The following is a 20,209-nucleotide window of genomic DNA, read 5'->3' as shown; positions in this document are numbered from 1 at the left end:
TATTACTATTTAACTATTTATGGTTCTATTACTATTTATTATTTATGGAGCAACTGTAACGAAAACCAATTTCCCCCGGGATTAATAAAGCATGACTATGACTATGACTATTATGATCTTCCAATTTATTGCTTACCTACAATGCACTCTCTCTGTATCTATTACACTTAATTCTGCGTTGTTATTGTTTTACCTTGTTTAACCTCAATGCACTGTGTAATGATTTGCACTCGATGAACAGTATGCTAGACCAGCTTTTGATGTTATCTCAGTACGTGTGACAATAACAAACCTTATAATGCCATTTCTTGAATGTGGAAACATTTCCTGATTTTTTTATAGGTGAGCTTATCAATGCAAGTGATGTACCTGCTTTCCTGGCACGATGAAAATAAACAAATTGTGATGACATGAGCATTTTGGGTCCCTTATCTATGAAAGGCAAAGAAGAAAATATGTGGACACTGTGAAAGAACTAACAGGTCTAAGTGTGCGAGATATCATTGACGCTGCATGGGATCATTCGATGTGGAGAGCCATGATCGCCCAAGCCTGTAATGCGCAAGGCACATGAAGAAGAAAATCTACGAAAGAACGTGCTGGCATTGGAGAGGGTCCCGAGAAGGTACCCTGTGGGAATCATTGCCACAGAGGACAGTGAAGGCCAAAGTCATTGGGTATATTTAAAGCAAAGGTTGGTAGGTTCTTAATTAGTAAGGTTGTCAAAGGTTACATGTAGAAGAGGGATAATCTGCTTTGATGGATAGGCAGAGCAGACTCGATGGGCTGAAGGGTCTAAAGCTGCTCCTCTGTCTTATTGCTTTAACAAAAAATAAACGTTGGAACTGCTCAATGGAAATTACCTATTACAATATGTTATCTTAACACATGGTGTGAATACACATTACTGAATACTGAAATATTCTCCACATTTTGGAAATTAGACATTTGGATAACCTTATTCAAAGACATGCCCTATATTTAATTACATGCCAGTTTTGCAGTATTCTGCATGTACCTGCAATGACCTGATAGAGGTATACAAGGTCATGAGGGGCATAGACAGGGTGATATCAGATCAGCTTTACCCCAGGGAGTGGATGCTAAGATCAAGAGGGCAGAGGTAAGAGACTTAAAAGGGCTATCAGGAGCAGCTTCTTCACACAGAGGGTGATGCATATTTGGAATGAACTGCCGGAAATAGTGGTTTGGGTTGGCACATTGGCAACATTTAAAAGGCATCTAGATAAATACATGATAGGAGAGGTTTAGAGAACCAAACCAACTATTTGGGACTACCTGATGGGCAACATAGCATGGACAAGTTAGGCTGTATCCTGTAGGACTCTATGAAATGTATAATCAATAAAATAGCTTACTCTATATTAAGAACTATTCATTTTCCTGGTCCATTTGTCGTGTAGTATGTATTACTTGGAGTCTCATCCTCAAATGTAATTAAGTAAACAGGATGAATCTAAACAAACTGCATAACTGTCATATATACTCACATAGTTATTTGGCAGTGGAATGCATCCTATAACGATTAGTATCAAAACCATTCATTTATTTTGCCTATTATCTATTAACATCACCCTGGATTTTAACTGAATTGTCAGAACAGACTGCCTTACAATTGCGAAATACAGTTATTAAATAAGACAGTCATTTCCATGTCCGAGCAGTTGATGAGACTAAAAGGCTAAATTGTGCAGGAATAATCTGCTATTCTCTCGAATGCGCGAGGCAAGAAGTTGGTGTCACATATAAAAGCCACAGACAAATGAACTCGTCGCTATTATTTCTTTAAAGGATGGTCTAAAGTTATAGCGTGTAATTACGCTGCATCTGCAGAGATAGAGCGAAACGTGATTTCCGAGAGGGGAGAGAGACTCACTGCAGAGGCGTAAGAATTTCTTTTTGTTTCCCCATTTGGTGGTGAATGACGTCACTGTGCTGAGTCACGCGGGCGCGCTCCCGCGGCCCTGGTCACGGTAAGTGGCTAAAATGCAAAAGCAAGGGCTGGGGAGGGGGTGAAAAGGTACATCAAATGTGCTTCGAGTTAATACAGAAAACGGTGCACACGCGTGATCGCTAATCAGACGCATTCCCTATTGCACTAAATATAGGAAAATAGTCATATTGATTGAATGTTTTGTGTTATATAAATAAATGTTACTTTTTAGCATACGCTTGCGGCTACTCCATTTGCTGAAAATATGCTCCGCATTCTTTCGTATCAGATGCTTTAAGCCCACTTACTGTCACATAACTGTACATAGACACGTAGAAATAAGAACATAAGCAACTTAGTTCCCTTTCTCTAAACACTTCTGCAACGGGCTTCGAATCATCACACAATCCACGTGCGTGAAACAATGCATTGGATTATCCAGCTGGAATTTAACCAGCTGATATACAAAAGAAAAGCCTCACTACAGTGCAGTATCGTACCACAACGCAACATTCTTTCAATCGCCAGACTTTATTCCTCCTTCCACTCCCCCCTCCCCATCTAGGAGAACGATAAATAATGCATTAAATGAGACAGAGCTCGTCTGATCTCCCATCCCCCTCATTTGTGCAGTCCACATCCACAACGGTTCTCAGATGGAGCCTTGCAGTAACGAATTTAATATCCGATGCTACCCCGACAAAGAAACATCCATTGATGGTTGGAAATTTATTTTTTTCTAAGTTTGTCAGAAATGATTTAAACTTTTGACCGTTTTCGTTAAAATTTTGCTTTATTTGAGAAATGTAACAGGAAAGAGTCAAAGAAATGGGGGAGGGGTCTAAAGGAAGGCAGAAGCAGTTCCTCCGCCCAAACAAAATGATCACCGTTACAGTTATATGGCGCTTTACCATGTCGCTGTAAGGGCCCAAGATATTTCATGTAATTAAGTACTTATTTTTTTTACTTTTGCACAATTATGCAAGATTTAGTAGTTTTTGATTTAATAGGAACTTTCCCTAAGCAAATTTATTTCACACGGTAATCCATTTCTATCACTAAAAAGATTTGAATTACGATACTCAGTCCTCCAAAAATCTGAATGATCTGTTTCAATATGCTGCAGTATTACAAAAATATGATTTACGCGATGTTCTGTAAATCTAGCAGCTTTAGTAAAGCAGTCCACGTTTCTACACTAAGACACAATTTTAAATTCTCTTCTCAGACAATGGGGGCCCTAGTGAAGACCACAAATTTCACTTCCGATTGGTCCGTGTGCCTTCTACATGCTTAAGAGAACTTCCGTTGTTACCATGTAAAGTGAAAAAATAGGGACTAATGTCATATATGCATTTTATTGCGAGCCAAAGCATATTTTCTGCGGTGATATGTTGTTTCCTACATTACAGCAGTAACTATGTAGTCATTGTCATACAAACTTCAAAGTACATTTATTATCAAAGTACACATATATCACGGATAAACCCTGAGATTCATTTTCTTGTGGGTGGTTACAATAGATACAAAGAAACACCTTAGAATCAATGAAAAACTGCACACAACAAGACAAACAACCCATGTGCAGGTCAACAAACTGCCAATACAAAAGAATAATAATAAATAATTAAGCAATAACTATCGAGAACTTGAGACGAAGAGACCTTGAAAGTGAGTCCATAGGTTGTGGGAACAGTTCAGTGTTGGGGTGAGTGAAGTTATGTCCTCTGGTTCGAGAGCCTGATGGTTGAGCAGTAATAACTTCCTGAGCCTGGTGGTTGGGACCTAAAGGCTGCTGTACCTCCTTCCTGATGGCAGCAGCAAGCAAAGAGCATGACCTGGATGATGTGGGTCCTTGATGATGGATACTGCTTTCCTACAATGCTGTTCCTTCCGTATCCAATATTTGTCAGCTTTTCCATTTAAGGATATTGGTGTTTCCATGCCAGGTGTGATGTAACCAATCAGTATAATCTCTTACCACACGTTTATAGAAGTTTGTCAAAGTTTTAGATGATATGCTGAATCTTTGCAAACTTCTAAGAAAGTAGAGATGCTGCTGTGCTTTCTTTGTAATGGCACTTATGCGCTGGACCCAGGACAGATCCTCTGAAATGATATGCCGAGGAACACAAAACTGCTGACCCTTTCCACCTCTGATCCTCAGATGAAGACTGGCTCATGGACGTATTTTCACCTCCTGTACTCTATTATCAGCTCCTTGATCTTGCTGACAGTGAGTGAGAGGTTGTTGTTGTGGCACCACTCAGCCCAATTTTCAGTCTCCCACGTATGTGCTGATTTGTCACCACATTTGATTTGACCAATGACAATGGCATCGTCAACAAACATAAATATGATATTGGAGCTGTGTTTAGCCTCACAGTGATAAGTATAAAATGAGTAGAGCAGGGGGCTAAGCACACAGCTTTGTGGTACACCTGTGCTGATGGTGATTGTGCAGGAGATGTTAGTAATCTGAACTGACAAGTCTGCAAGTGAAGAAATTGATGATTCAGTTGCACAAGGAGGTATTAGGCCTATGTCTTGGAGCTTATTGATTAGATTTGAGGGGATGATAGTATTGAATGCTGTGCTGTAGTCAATAAAGTGCATCCTGATGTATGCATCTTCACTGTCCAGATGTTCTAAGATTGAGAGAAGAGCCAATGAAATGGCTTCTGCTGTTGACTTGTTATGACGGTAGGTGAACTGGAGTGGATCCAAGTTACTGTCCAGGCAGGAGTTGATATGCTTCATCAGCTTAGAAACCATATAGTGTAGAACCAGACCCTTCAGTCCACCATGTTCATGCCAACCTTCTTCCTCACCTAAGCTAATACTATTTGTCCACATTAGGAAGAAGGTACTGCACAAGAACCTCAGTTCCCACACTACCAGATTCAGGAACAGTTATTACTACTCAACCATCAGGCTCTTGAATCAGTCGGGATAACTTCACTCACTTTCACTCGCCCCACCTCTGAACCGGTTTCACCACCTTTACTTTCAAGGACTCTACAAATCATATTCTTGATATTTATTGCTTATTTATTTCTTATTATTATTTTGTTTTTTTCCCCTCTCTTTTTGCATTTTCAGTTTGTTGTCTTTTGCATGTTGGTTATTTGCTTGTCTTTGTTGTGTGTGATTTTTCAGTGATTCTATTGTTTTTTTTGTATATACTGTGGCTGCCTGCACGAAAATGAGTGTCAGGATAGCATATGGTGATATTTGTTTTGATAATAAATTTACTTTGAACTTAAGGATAGTATGCCTATTAAAGTCTCTGTCTAAATGCCTTCAAAATATTGTGATAAGTTTGATTGCCTCGCTTCCTCTGGTAGCACATTCCAGATATCAGCCATTTACTATTGCAAAGAAAAAATCTTGCTTTCTTACTACCTGCCATATCTTTGCCTCTCATTAATTTTACATACAGTGGATTCTGGTTAATTAGGACACATCAATACCGATACATTTTGGCCCAATTAGGTGGCTGCCCCAATTAGCCGAAGTTTCATGGAAATAGTTTAAATAGTATAAAAAAAACACAAAACTACTGTTTAACTGAGTAATAAGTTATGCATTTAAATGAAACACAGAACAAATTAGAACACTACCGATACTACTACAGTACTATAAAACTGTGTATTAGTTCCTAATAGTTAGTGATAATGTGTTCTTTTGATTGCCTATAAATAAAACAAAATCAGCACAGACACCTATTGCAAATAACAGACTGTTTCATACAATGCTTTTGACAACTGCATCCTCCAAATCTTCATTTTCATTGTAATATTTAAGACGATTGTTAATATCTTCAAATTCTTTATAGTTCCTAATTTGTTGAAGTAGTGAAATTGTTTAATTTTCACCCCCGACTGTTCCTGGAACCTCCAGGCCTGAATGTTTGAGACTACAGTGAGCAAAACAGTTGTGAATTGTCTTATGCTTGCTTCTTACCAGCTATAAGTAACAAAAAGCGCTGCTTTTAGAACAGATACACACACAACTGGTGCTATTTAAGGACAGTTCGCTCTAAGCACATCATAGTGTATAACAGCCGCACACCTGCATGCAATTGACGCTAGTTAGGAACTCACAAACAAGAGAAAATCTGCAGATGCTGGAAATCTGAGCAACTCGCACAAAATGATGGAGGAACTCAGCAGGCCAGGCAGTATCTAGGAAAAGAGTACAGTCGATGTTTGAGTCTTGCCAAAGGGTCTCAGCATGAAACATCGACTGTACTCTTTTCCTTGATGCTGGGTCTGGCCTGCTGAGTTCCTCCAGCATTTTGTGTGTGTTGCTCTAGTTAAGAACTGTTTGGCAACAGTCTTTTGTCCCAATTAAGTGGCATAATGTCCCAAATAAATGAAGGGAATCCCAGCTGTTTTGTTGATTAGTTTTTATCCTTTAAGGGTTTTCCCAAAGAAGTGCATGGTCCAATTAATCAGTCACCAACTAACCGGAATCCATTGTATGTCTACCAAGTTGCCCTCTCACCCTCCTATGCTCTAGGAAAACACTTCAGATGTAAATCATAAACATGAAGGCCTCCAGGAGATAATTATTGGGATATGAAAAGTGCATTGTAATTGTAATTTAAAGCATTATCAATTTTAATTCATATGGAAAGCATTGCCATAGCGTTCATTGCCTCTTCCTAATAGTTCGTTTTTTTTGTCATAGGCATCCTGTACTTAATAAAGTGGGCACTTAGTGTATGTTCATGGTCTTCTGCTGCTGTAGCCCATCCACTTCAAGGTTTGACGTGTGTTCCAAGATGCTCTTCTGCACGCCATTGTTGTAATGCATGATTATTTGAGTTACTGTCGCCTTCCTGTCAGCTTGAACCAGTCTGGCTATTCTCCTCTGACTTTTCTCATTAACAAGGCATTTTCACCAACAGAACTGCTGCACACTGGATGGTTTTTTTTGTTTTTTGCACCACTCTCTGTAAACTCTAGAGACTGTTGAGCATGAAAACCCCAGGAGATCAGCAGTTTCTGAGGTACTCAAACCACCCTGTCTGGCACCAGCAATCATTCACAGTCAAAAACACTTAGATCACATTTCTTCCCCATTCCGATGGTTGGACTGAACAACAACTGAATCTCTTGACCATGTCTGCATGTGTTTATGCATTGAGTAGATTAGATATTTGCATTAATGAGCAGATGTACAGGTGTACCTAATACAGTAACCATTGAGTGTACACCCACGGTTTAAGCACCATAAAAATGATCTTTTTGCTGTATTCCAAACAGTCCTTGAGAAGACAACGCTGACCAACCTCCTTCTACATTCTGTATGGGAAGGAATTTCAAATATGTATTTAGGGGGGTTGCTCCAGGAATCTAATCCAGTTGTGATGAAAGAACAGCCATGTATTTCACAGTGGTATGTGACTTGGAGAGGAAACTTAGTGTGGTTTCAATTTGCCTGATCTTATTGCCCATTAGGCGAAAACAGCATTGCGGCAGACAGGAAGGCTATTCAATGGCTGCGCAAAACTGCCCAATGCATCATCAGCACCAGCCTAGCCGTCATCAAAGACATGCTATATCTACAGAAAAGTACCAGTAAAAGGGAAGTAATATCATGAAGGATCCCACTTACCCTACTCCTGGACTGGTTGTCCCACTCCCATCAGGGTATGTAGCGTCCATGCCAGGACCACTGGGCTCAAAAACAGTTACTTTCCCCAAGCAGTAAGACTGATCCACACCTCCACATCCCACTGCTCCACACCTCCCACCATCACTACTTTATCATTTCCTATCTGAGTCTCCTTATTTACAGACACTCCTGTGCCTGTTGTCACTTTATGGACATACAATCAATCTAGGTACATGAGCTATGTACTTATATTTTGTGTTTTTATTATTATCGTGTTCTTTACCTTGTTTCTTTTTCTGCTGCATCAGTTCCAGAGTAACCATTGTTTAATTCTCCTTTACATTTGTGTACTGGAAATGACATTGAACAGACATGAATCACATTGAAAGAGGTGATGGGTTTTGAATTATTTTGAAAGAAATCTAAGTGAGTCTCTGCAGCTAATTTGTAGATTGTACAAGTGCACTGGAGGCAAAGGAAGTGAATGTTTACAATGATGGATTGAGTGGTAATAGGCTGCTTTCTCAAGGATTGCATGGAACTCCTTGATGTTGTTTTGATGAAGGGTTTTCAACTTGAAACGTTAACTCTGTTTTTTGTTTCCACAGATGCTGCCTGACCTGAATCTTTCCAGCATTTTCTGTGTTTATTTCAGATTTCCTACATCTGCAGTTTCCTTTTTGATTTTCAGTGTTTCACCACAATCCTGATGAGTGGCTCATAAACGGCAGCTAGGAGGTAAGTCACACATTGATGAATATTTACACCCTGTGTCCTAGGTACAGAATTTACATAAAAGTGAAAATCTGCAGACGCTGGAAATACGAGCAACAAGCACAAAATGCTGGAGGAACCCAGCAGGCCAGGCAACATCTATGGAAAAGAGTACAAGAGCACCGAAAGTTCTTAGCCCAAAACATTGATTGTACTCTTTTCCATAGATGCTCCCTGGCCTATCAAGTTCTTCCAGCATTTTGTGTGATTTACAGAATTTGCAGTTATTTTCACCAATTTCAATTTTATCCGCCTTGCTACCCTACAGTTTTGGTTGCCCCATTATAGGAAAATGTGGGAGCTTTAGAGATGGTGCAGAGAAGATTTACCTGGATGCTCTTTGGATTGGAGGTTGAATGAGTTAGGGCTTTTCTCTTTGGTGTGAAGGAGAATTAGAGGTAAAACGACAGAGCTGTATAACATAAGAAGCATCGATAGAGTGATGTTTTCTTAGGGCAAAAATCGCGAATATGAGAGGGCGTGATTTGGAAGAAAGTATAGGGGGGTACCAGATATAGGTTTTTTTGTACAGAGTGATGGGTGTGTAAAATACATTGCTGGGAGTGGTGATTGAGGCAGGGACATTAGGGACATTTAAGAGACTCTTAGATAGGCACATGGATGAAAGAAAAATGGAGGAAGAGTTAAATTAATTGTGGAGTATGTTAAAAGGTCAGCAAAATATCATGGACCAAATGGCCTGTACTATGCTGTACTTTTCTATGTATATTTTCTTCCATTAGATTATTAGATTAGATCATGAGGACACACAGTCCTCTTTTATTGTCATTTAGTAATCCATGCATTAGAAATGATACAATATTCCTCCGGTGTGATATCACAGAAACACAGGACAGACCAAGACTGAAAAACTAACACAAACCACATAATTATAACATATAGTTACAACAGTGCAACAATACCATAATTTGATGAAGAACAGGCCATGGCACAGTAAAAAAGTTCAAAGTCTCTCGAATGTCCCACATCTCACGCAGACGGGAGAAGGAAGAAAACTCTCCCTGCCACGCTCGACCACAGTCCGACTCTGAGTCGTCCGAAAACTTTGAGCCTCCGATCAGCCCTCCGACTCAGTACCGAGCACCATCTCTATCCGAATGCTTCGACCTCAGCCTCGGTCGCCAGCAGCAGGCAAAGCCGGGGATTTTGGAGCCTTCCCTCCGGAAGATTCTCGATCGCACAGTGACAGCAGCAGCAAACCAGCATTTCAGAAATTTCTCCAGACGTTCCTCTGTGCTTTCATGTCTGTCTCCATCAAATCAGAATTGTCCACGGCCCCACGGTCCACGGTAACAGATACAATACCATTTCACTGGAGAGCTGCATGCGGGGTCTCTCTTTTGATCTCTTTCTTCACTTAAGATTGTCCTTAAAGTATATCTGTGAACAAACTTGTGGTTAGCTCTCCTAATGTCGTATGTTGTCAGATTTTGTCCGACAACATTCTTGTGAACATTTTAGTTCAGTAGATTTTGGTTAAGTAGGATACATCAGGACGGGTACATTTTGGCCCAAATAAGCAGCTGCCCCAATTAGCCGAAGTTTCAATGAAGTAGTTAAAAAGGTATAAAAAAGACAAACCGGGTTACAAATTATGTAATTTATTGAACTGCAAAACAAAATAGAACACTACACATATTACTATAGTATTATAAAACAGTGTATTAGTTATCAATGGAACAATTCATTCAGTATACATTGCTGCATGCTTTTGATTGACTGTAAATGTACAAAATCAGTGTAGATGCCTAGTGCAGATAATGGATGCCTTCATACCATATAACCATATAACAATTACAGCACGGAAACAGGCCATCTCGGCCCTTCTAGTCCATGCTGAACTCTTACCCTATCCTTTTCCCACCGACCTGCACTCAGCCCGTAACCCTCCATTCCTTTCCTGTCCATATATCTATTCAATTTAACTTTAAACGACAACATCGAACCTGCCTCAACCACTTCTGCTGGAAGCTCGTTCTACACAGCTACCACTCTCTGTGTAAAGAAGTTCCCCCTCATGTTACCCCTAAACTTTTGTCCTCTAATTCTCAACCCATGCCCTCTTGTTTGAATCTTCCCCACTCTCAATGGAAAAAGTCTAACCATGTCAACTCTATCAATCCCCCTCATAATTTTAAACACCTCTATCAAGTCTCCCCTCAACCTTCTACGCTCCAAAGAATAAAGACCTAACTTGTTCAACCTCTCTCTGTAATTTAGGAGATGAAACCCAGGCAACATTTTAGTAAACCTCCTCTGTACTCTCTCAATTTTATTGACATCCTTCCTATAATTCGGTGACCAGAACTGTATACAATACTCCAGATTTGGCCTTACCAATGCCTTATACAAATTCAACATTACATCCCAACTCCTATACTCAATGCTCTGATTAATAAAGGCCAGCAAACCAAAAGTTTTCTTCACCACCCTATCCACATGAGATTCCATCTTCAGGGAACTATGCACCATTATTCCTAGATTCCTCTGTTCTAAAGCATTCTTTAATGCCCTACCATTTACCATGTATGTCCTATTTTGATTAGTTCTACCAAAATGTAGCACCTCACATTTTTCAGCATTAAACTCCATCTGCCATCTTTCAGCCCACTCTTCTAACTGTCCTAAGTCTCTCTGCAAGTTTTGAAAACCTACCTCATCATCCACAACACCACCTATCTTAGTATCATCTGCATACTTACTAATCCAGTTTACCACCCCATCATCTAGATCATTAATATATATTACAAACAACATTGGATACAATGCCTTCAATGATTACATCCTCCAAATTTTAATTTTCATTGTAACATTCAAGATACTTGTTGATGCTTTCAAATTCTTCCTGATTCCTAACTCATTGAAACAGTGGAATTGTTTAAATTTAACTCCCTGCTGTTTCTGGCATTTCCAAGCCTGAATGCATGAAATCACAGTGTGTAAAACAGTTCTGAATTGTCTCACTGCTCATCTCTTGCCAACTATCAGTGACAAAAATCACTGCTTTATGAACACAAACACACGCAGCTGATGCTATGTTAAAACTGTTCTCTCTAAGCACGGTGTAGAGTCTAATAGCTACACCAAAGTGTATGCGACTAACACTAGTTAGAACCTGTTCGGCAGCAGTCTCCTGTCCTAATTAAGCGGCATAGTGTCCCAAAAAAACAAAGGGAATCCGGGCTATTTTCTTGATTAGTTTTTGTCCCAAATAGGCAATTCCCTGATGGCCCAATTAACTGGAATCAACTGTATATTAGATTTTGCTATTCAAATAGAACATCCTGTTACATGGAAATACGGTGACCATTTTCGCAAATGACAGCTCCAACATAAACAAAATACTGAAGGGACTCAGCAGATCAGGCAGCATGTGTGTTGGGAAAAAGAAAGACAATATTTTGGGTTATCAGGAAGCAGTCCAAATGAAAGGGTCTGAATCATCAACCATCCATTCCCCTCTACAACTGCTGCCTGACTTGCCGAATCCCTCCAGCATTTGGTTCGTTGCTCCTGATTTCAGTATCTGCAGTTTCTTGTGAAGACTGGTTCTTTAGATTTGGATGACGATGCAAAGAAAAGATTGTTGACCAGAACTGCAAGAGAAATCCCTACTGCACTTAGAATACTGCCATGCAATCTTTAGCCTCAATCTAAATCCCAGCTAATGCCCAAGTTTATCACCTTGTCCAAGTCAAAAGGGTAGGAAGATTATTTTTGCCAAAGGATGAAAACAGTGCTAAATCAAATAAGCTGAGTCTATTTCAAAGTCTAGTTTCTGCACATAATATTGGGTCCTGTTTACTAATTAGGGTAACTTGAATTTGCCTAAGGCTGCTAACCAGATTTCCATTCCTGATTAGGTGCAATTTTCATGGATCAAAGTGCGTGACTCAAATCAGCCACTTCTATCTAAATTGGGAAGTCCATTGCACACTTGAGCGACTGATAAGAGAAGCTGTGGTCCTGTACTCACAAGGGAGATGAATGCCACTTATCAGTTGTGTCCTGCCTGCCTCTGCTGTAGCAGCCAGTGGTGTTAGTTATTTAGAGATACAGCATGATAACAGCCCTTTCCAGCCCAACGAGCCCACGCTACCCAATTATACCCATGTGACAAATTAAGCTACTAACCTATATGTGGGAGGGCACCAAAGTACCCTGAGGAAACTCACACAGTCACAGGGAGAACATACAAAATCCTTACAGAACCTGGGTCGTTGTACTGCAATAGTGTTACCTAATTGCTATGTTGCCATACCGCCTTTATGACTTCCTACATTTCACTAATATTAAGAAAACACAAACTTCCCCTTCTTTCAAGGTGCCATGGACATCAGAATCAGGTTTATTATCACCGAAATCTGTTGTTTTGCAGCAGCAGTACAGTGCAAGACAAAAATTAATAGTGATGGTGGGGCGAGGGGGGGGGATCTGTGTATCACTTCCAGTGCCAGAATTTATTTCACATCATGAATGAACCTGAAGAGGTGCTGGAAGATTGAATTCTTGAAACTGCTGCAATCCTTCTGATGAAAGTCCTCCCGTCTTGCTGTTGGCTAAGGAGGCATGAGACACAGCAACCATGAAAGAGTTATTAATGTATTGATTATGTGGTGCATGCCTCACCTTTCATTGTGGCAGAGGTTAAAGGTTTGGAGGTACAGTCAGAATAGCTAAGGCATGTAATAACAGTACATGTTGTAGAAAGTGCATGAAGAGCCATGGGGCACTGTTGGCAGAGGTTAACAATGCTCTCGATGACAGATGTAGTAATTAACAAGCTTCCCACTTTATCCTCCACGGTGTCAAATTGCTTGGTGGTGTTGTACACATCTAGGCAAATAGAGAGTACTTCATTGTTCGACTGGAGTACATCTTGAAGCTGATGTGTTGGGAGATCTGATCACCAATCTTTGTGGAGCCACCAATGGCTAGAAACTTAGGTGGATCAAACATCTAAGTGATATTTTCATGAGAGTATAATCAGAGGCTGGACACTTGGAATAAGTTATTCACCTCCCAACATTCCAGCTTCAAGACGTAAGCCGAGAAGTGAAATAAATCCTGGCATTGCAAGTGGCACACCGATCTGCCACTCCCAAATAAATGGAACCGAGAACATTACAGCACATAAGAACAGAATTAGGCCATTCAGTCCATCAAGTATGCTCCGCCATTCCACTCAACCCTATGCACTTGCCTTATCACCATAACCTTTGATACCTTGACCAACCAGAAAACATATCAATTTTCGCTTTAAATATACCCATGGTCTTGGCCTCCACAGCTGTCTGTGGCAGAACATTCCATAGATATACTCTCTGGCTAAAGAAAATTTCCTCCTCACCTCTGTATTAAAGGGTCGCCCCTCAATTTTGAGGCTGTGCCCTCTAGTTCTGGACACCCCAACCATAGCAAACATCCTCTCCACATCCACCTTATTTAGTCCTTTCAACATTCGGCAGGTTTCAATGAAATCCCCACGCCTTCTAAATTCCAGTAAGTATAGACCCAAAGCTGCCAAATGCGCCTCGTATGTTAATCCCTTCATTCCCGGAATCATCCTTGTGAACCTCCTCTGGACTCTTTCCAATGACAACACATCCTTTCTGAAATATGTGGTGCAAAACGGTTGACAATACCCCAAGTGCAGCCTGACGAGTGTCTTATAAATCCTCAGCATTATCTTCTTGTTTTTGTATTCTATTCCCCTTGAAATGAATGGCAACATTGCATTTGCCTACTTTACCACAGACTCAACCTGTAAATTAACATTCTGAGAGTCTTGCACAGGCCCTTTGGCCCACAACGTTATGCTGATTTTTTAAACTACTCTAAGATCAATCTCACCATTCCTTCCTATCTGGTTCTATTTCTCTATCACCGATCTGCCTATCTAACTTTCTTAAATGCCCTTAATGTATTTGTCTCTACCACTACCCCTGGCAGGGTGTTCCATTCACCTACCACTCTCTGTGGAAATAACTTGCCTTGACATATCCTCTATACTTTCCTTCAATCATCTTAAAGTTATGCCTTCTAGTATCAGCCATTTCCACCATAGATTCTGACTATCCACTCAATCTGTGCTTCTTATCATCTTTTATACATCTATCGTCATCTCTCATCCTTCTTCGTTCCAAAGCAAAAAGCCCTAGCTCACTCAACCTATCTTCATTAATCATGCCTTCTAGTCCAGGTAGCACCTTGGTAAATCTCTTCTGCGCCACTCTAAAGCTTCCACATTCTTACTATAATGAGGACAATACTCCAAGTGTGGCCTAACCAGGGTCCTATAGAGCTGCAACATTACCTCACAGCTCTTCTACTCAATCCTCCAACTAATGAAGGCCAACACACCAAACACCTTCATGATAATTCTACCAACTTGTGCAGCTACCTTGAGGGATCTATGGACGTAGACTTCGATCTCTCTGTTTCTCCACACTGCCAAGAATCCTACAATTAATCATGTTTTCTGCCTTCAATTCAACCCTCCAAGATCACTTCACTCTTTGAATTACATCTGTCACTTCTTAGCCCAGCTTTGTATCTTGTCAATGTCTCATTGTAACTTACAACAACCCACCACACCATCCAAAACTCCACCAACCTTCATGTCGACTGCAAACTTCTACTTCCTCATCCAAGTCTTTGATAAAAATCATGAAGTGTAAGCGTCCTGGAACAGATCCCTGTGGAACACTACTGGTCACTGACCTCCAACAGAATATACTCTAGTACCAACCTCTACCTTCTTTGGGAAAGCCAGTTCTTTACCCAACCTGCCAAGTTTCCTAGGATCCTATGCGTCCTGACTTTCTGAATGAGCCTACCACGGGGAGATGTATCAAATGTCATTCTTAAGTCCATATATACCAGATCCACAGCTCTACCTTCATCAATGTGCTTTGTCAAATCCTCAAAGAGTTCAATCACCATGACCTGCCTCTCACAAAGCCATGCTTACTATTCCTAATCAGACTCTGCTTCTCCAGATGCTTGTAAATTCTGTCTTGAAGACTTTTCTTCAATAATAATTTTCCCACCACGGAAGGGTCACTGGTCTATAATTTCCAGTGTTATCCCTACTCCCTTTCTTGAACAAAGAAATAACATTTGCCACCTTCCAGTCATCTGGGGCCAGTGAGGATGCAAAGATCATTGCCAAAGGTACAGCAATCTCTTCCCTTTCTTCCTGTAGTAACCTGAGATATATACTGTCTGGCCCAGAGACTTACCTATTCTAATGTTTTTCAACAGTTCTAGCACATCCTCTTCCTTAACATTGACATGTTCTAGTATATCAGCCTGTTTTACACTGTCCTCACAAACATCAAGGTCCCTCTCACAAATAAACAGTAAAGACCAAGGTCCTTAGAGAACTTATAAAATAAATGTCGCTTGGTGTTGGTGAAATTTTGTCAAAATACCCCAGAAACTTCCAGTCTCTTTCAATGGTGTGCCCCTATCTCCCAATGACCATGTAATGGAGATTATCCAAGAACACCTGAAGTCAAGATCAGTCATATGCTTGCACTAAAATAATTGGTCACAGATAAGAGAGAGTATTAGTTGAAGTGCTTTGTCATCAAAATGGCATGTAGTCTCTATTGAGCACCAGCAGGCATTTTAAGTTGTCATTGGAGGTATATTAAGCCTCTGGGCAGATACTTCATATGAAATCTTCAGCTCCATTATCAGATGCTCATTAGAGGCTAAACCAATGTTGAAACTTAAACCCATACTTGGTAAAAATTGCCTGTATGACAAGGTAAGACTCCATCCTACTTACTGGCATTTTATCATGTGTTTCCGGGGCTAGGAGAATCGGAATCAGATTTATTAAAGTACGTTGCTTTGCAGTAGCAGTACAGTGCAATACGTGGGAAAAAAATGCTATATAAAGATCCCCACATTTTAGGTTCATCTGTCCAGCACCCACGTACTGCTTCCACTGGGTCTCCTCCCTCTAATCTGCCCACCCCACTTTCGTTATCTAATTCCCTTCCAGTTAGTTAGCAAAATTTTCTACAGCGCCAGCCACTCTGGTGTCTGTAAAGAGTTTGTACGTTCTTCCCAGGACTGTGGGTTTTTTCTCCACACGCTCTGGTTTCCTTCGACATTCCAAAGGCATATTGGGGCTGTGAGTTAGTTGGTCACTTGGGTGCACTTGGGCGGTGCCGGCTTGTTGGGCCAGACGCAGATTTTCTCTACGTCTACATCTATCTTTTGGATGAATATTAAATCAAATTCTTGGATAGGTATAAAGATCCCCATGGAACTCTTTAGACGAAGACTAGGAGAGGAAAATTCATGTCCTGATGTGTATTTATCCTTCAGTCAATATCACGAAAAATATATTATTCAGTTATAATCACATTGGTTTTTAAGGGAGCTTGCCAGATGCAAAGTACTTGTCATTCTCTCTAATTTTAAACGTGCCTTCACTTCAGAGAGTACTTCATTGGATGAGAAGTATTTCGAAATTCTTAATGTCATGGAATTAACTCTAAGAATGAGGCTTTATAAGACATCGGTGAGACCACACTGAGTATTGTGAGCAGTTTTGGGCCTCTTATCTGAGAAGGCATGTGCTGGCAATGGAGATGATCCAGAGGAGGTTTACTTGAATGATCACAGGAATGAAAGGGTTAATGTCTGAGGAGCATTTGAGTAATCTAGGCTATTGCTGGAGTTTATAAGAATGGGGTGGGGGGGGGCTGATCTTGTTAAAACCTGGTGAACGTTGAAATGCCTAGATGGAGTGAATGTGGAGAGGATGTTTCTTACAGTGGGGAGTCTAGTACCAGAGGGCACAGCCTCAGGGTAGAAGGATGTCCCTTTAAAATTTCCTTAGCCAGAAGGTAGTGAATCTGGAATTCATTGTCACTGATGGCTGTGGAGGCCAAGTCATTAGATATACTTAAAGTGGAAGTTGATAAATTTTTGATTAGTAAGGGTGTCAAAGGTTACAGGGAGAAGGCAGGAACAGGGGATTGAGTGGGAAAATAAATCAGCCACGATGGAATGGTGGAGCAGGTACGATAAGCCAAATGGCCTAATCCTGCTCTTATGGTCTTAATGCAGGGGTCCCCAACCTTTTTTGCACTGCGGACCGTTTTAATATTGACAATATTCTTGCGCAGTGGTCCCCAACCACCAGGCCGCAGTCTGGTACTGGGCCACAAAGCATGTGCTACCGGGCTGCGAGGAAACAATATGATTTTGCAATATGAAACGATATGAGTCAGCTGCACCTTTCCTCATTCCCTGTCACGCCCACTGTTGGAACTTGAACGCACGCGAGGTCATTACCCACGTGTCATCCATGTCAGTGCGGGAAGAAGATCAACTCCTCGAGCTTGCAAATGACGGTGGGCTGAAAAGTATGTTTGACATAACATCTCTGCCGGCATTCTGGATCAAAGTCAAGGCTGAATATCCTGAGATAGCCACTAAAGCACTGAAAACTTTGCTTCCATTTCCAGCATATCTCCGCGCAGCGGGCTTTTCTGCAATGAATGCAACGAAAACTAAATTGCAGAATAGACTGGACATAAGGAACCCCCTTCGAGAATCGCTGTCTCCCATCACCCCTCGATGGGACCGTCTTGTTGCAGGGAAACAAGCCCAGGGCTCCCACTGATTCAGCGATATTGATGTGTTGCAATGATTTTATATGTTCATACGGGGAAAATATGCGCTGTGTGTTTAATATGAAATTCGTTAGATAAACCCTTTTAGAAACGAAATTGAGTGTATTAGCCACTTATAAGTGACTTAGTTGACTTATCACCTATATTCCGGTTGTGATTAACACCCCCCCCCCCCCATGGGCTCTAGTCCACAAGCACAGGGATCTCCAACCTTTTTTGCACCGCGGACTGGTTTGATATTGATGATATTCTTGCGGACCGGCCAACGGGGGTGGGGGGGGTTGTTCAAGTTCAACAGTGCGTGACAGAGAATAAGGAAAGGTGCAGCTGACTCATATTGTTTCATATCGTTTCCTCACGGCCCGGTAGCACATCTTTGTGGCCCGGTACCGGTCTGCGGCCGGGTGGTTGGGGACCATTGGTTTAAATGACTTATAAATGTTACTATTGTATCTGCTTCCACCACTTCCATTACCAGCTCATTCCTGGCACCTACCTCTCTTTGTGTAAAAAGAAAAAAGCTTTGCCCATCTCCATTAAATTTTCCTCCTCTTACTTCAAAGCTATTTCCAATTTGGAGAAGACTCTGACTATCTACCCTATCAGAATCTCTCAAAATTTGCCTTTCAGATCCAGATTCAAATTCAGATTTATCTAACACATGTACATCAAAACATACAGTGAAAGGTAACACTCACACAAAATGCTGGAGGAACTCAGCAGGCCAGGCAGCATCTATGGAAGAGAGTAAAGAGTCGACTTTTCATTCCAAGACCCTTCTTCAGGACTGGAAAGGAAGGGGGAAGACGTCAGAATAAGAAGGTGGGGGGGGCAGGGGAGAATTAAGTACAAGGTGGCAGGTGATAGGTGAAATTGCGGGGGGGGGGATGAAGTAAAGAACTGGGAAGTTAATTGGTGAAAAAGATAAAGGCTGGAGAAGGGAGAATCTGATAGAGAGGATAGAAAACAGTGGAAGAAAGTGAAGGGAGAAGAGCACCAGAAGGAGGTGATGGGTAGGTAAGGAGATAAGGTGAGAGAGGGAAATGGGGATAGGGAATGGTGAAGGAGAGTCGGGGGTGGGGAGGGGTGGACAGTTACCAGAAATTTGAGAAATTGACGTTCATGCCATCGGGTTGGAGGCTACCCAGACAGAACATAAGATGTTGCTCCTCCACCCTGAGTGTGGCCTCATCATACCAGTAGAGGAAACCATGGATTGACATGTCGGAATGGGAATAGGAAGTAGAATTGAAATGGGTGGCCACCGGGAAACCCCACTTTTTGTGGTGGACAGCGCGGAGGTGCTTGATGAAGTAGTCTCCCAATCTACATCGGGTCTCACCGATATGCAGGAGCCCCACTGGGAGCACCAGATACAGTAGATGACCCCAACAGACTCGCAGGTAAAGTGTTGCCTCACCTGAATTCTTTGGGTCCCTGAATACTAGTGAGGGAGGAAGTGTAGGGGCAGATGTGGCACTTGAAGGAGATCAGTGGGGAGGGATGTGTGGACAAGGGAGTCGAGTAGGGAGCAATCCCTGCAGAAAGTGGACGGGAGGGAAAGATGTGCCTAGTGGTGGGATCCCATTGGAGATGATGGAAGTTACAGAGAATTATATGCTGGATGCAGAGGCTAGTAGGTTATAGGTGAGGACAAGAGGAACCCTATCCCTGGTTTGGCGGCAGGAGGATGGGGTGAAGGCAGATGTGTGCAAAATGGGACAGATAAGGGGGAGGGCAGCGTTGATGGTGGAGGAAAATAAACCCTTTCATTGAAGAAGGAGGACATTTCAGTTGGATGGTGGAAGAAGGGAAGACCCTTTCTTTGAAGAAGGAGAAATCTCAGTTGGTCATTTGCATTAGCAACCAGCACACCCACGGATATGGTGGAGCTGCCTGTAAATGTCACCACATATTCTGCTGCAACATAGCAAACCCATAATGTATAGCAGACTAACGTAGAACCCAACAAGGTCCCTCCCTTCCTCCCTCCCTCCCACTGTTCTGGTTTCGATCTGAAGTTGCCCCTCAGCCTTGGACACTCCAGAGAGAACAATCCATGTGTGTCTAATTTTTAATACAGTTCACTCTTGGCAAGATCCTGGTGAACCTCTTCTCAAAATCAAAATTGAGTTTATTGTCAGATGGACGAGTACTTGTATACACAGATACA

At 41.5% G+C, this 20,209-nt stretch overlaps 1 long non-coding RNA gene across 4 annotated transcripts in view; it reads left to right on the top strand.

Moving 5' to 3' along the window:
• The first annotated feature begins 1,674 nt into the window (after nt 1–1,674).
• The window catches only part of LOC134344734 (uncharacterized), a 71,263-nt gene continuing 52,728 nt past the window's right edge, over nt 1,675–20,209 (top strand). For all 4 annotated transcript variants that reach the window (XR_010017506.1, XR_010017504.1, XR_010017505.1 and 1 more), the window contains exons 1-3: nt 1,675–1,994; nt 6,650–6,724; nt 8,188–8,317. This is a non-coding gene — a long non-coding RNA (uncharacterized LOC134344734). The remainder of the gene's footprint in view (nt 1,995–6,649; nt 6,725–8,187; nt 8,318–20,209) is intronic.

Source organism: Mobula hypostoma, chromosome 4, assembly GCF_963921235.1.
Source record: "Mobula hypostoma chromosome 4, sMobHyp1.1, whole genome shotgun sequence".
NCBI lineage: Eukaryota > Metazoa > Chordata > Chondrichthyes > Myliobatiformes > Myliobatidae > Mobula > Mobula hypostoma.
The sequence above is the reverse complement of the archived record's forward strand: the minus strand, read 5'-3'. Positions and strand labels throughout refer to the sequence as shown.